The sequence below is a fragment of the Penaeus monodon genome, chromosome 33 (genome assembly GCF_015228065.2).
Source record: "Penaeus monodon isolate SGIC_2016 chromosome 33, NSTDA_Pmon_1, whole genome shotgun sequence".
Taxonomy (NCBI): domain Eukaryota; kingdom Metazoa; phylum Arthropoda; class Malacostraca; order Decapoda; family Penaeidae; genus Penaeus; species Penaeus monodon.
This window is the reverse complement of record NC_051418.1, coordinates 3,187,196-3,187,447: the sequence shown is the minus strand read 5'-3', so window position 1 is coordinate 3,187,447 and position 252 is coordinate 3,187,196.

The window sequence follows — 252 nt, the reverse complement described above, 5'->3', positions numbered from 1 at the left end:
CCGCACCTCGGAATGTTACACCGCTTCCTTCGGGGTTTACCCCCCTCTGAGGTCCCTTAAAAAAGTCCCGCGAAAAACGTTCCCCGGCAATCACCCTCCCGAATGCGTAAAAAATCTCCCGGGAAACAAAGGCCCCCGGAGAGGGAGGTCACGTTGGATCCCCATCGACAACTTTCTGTAAGATAAAAAAAAATTATGTGTAATAGTTTTTTTTTTTTGTTATTTAAAATTATATAAGGGAAACAGTATCCC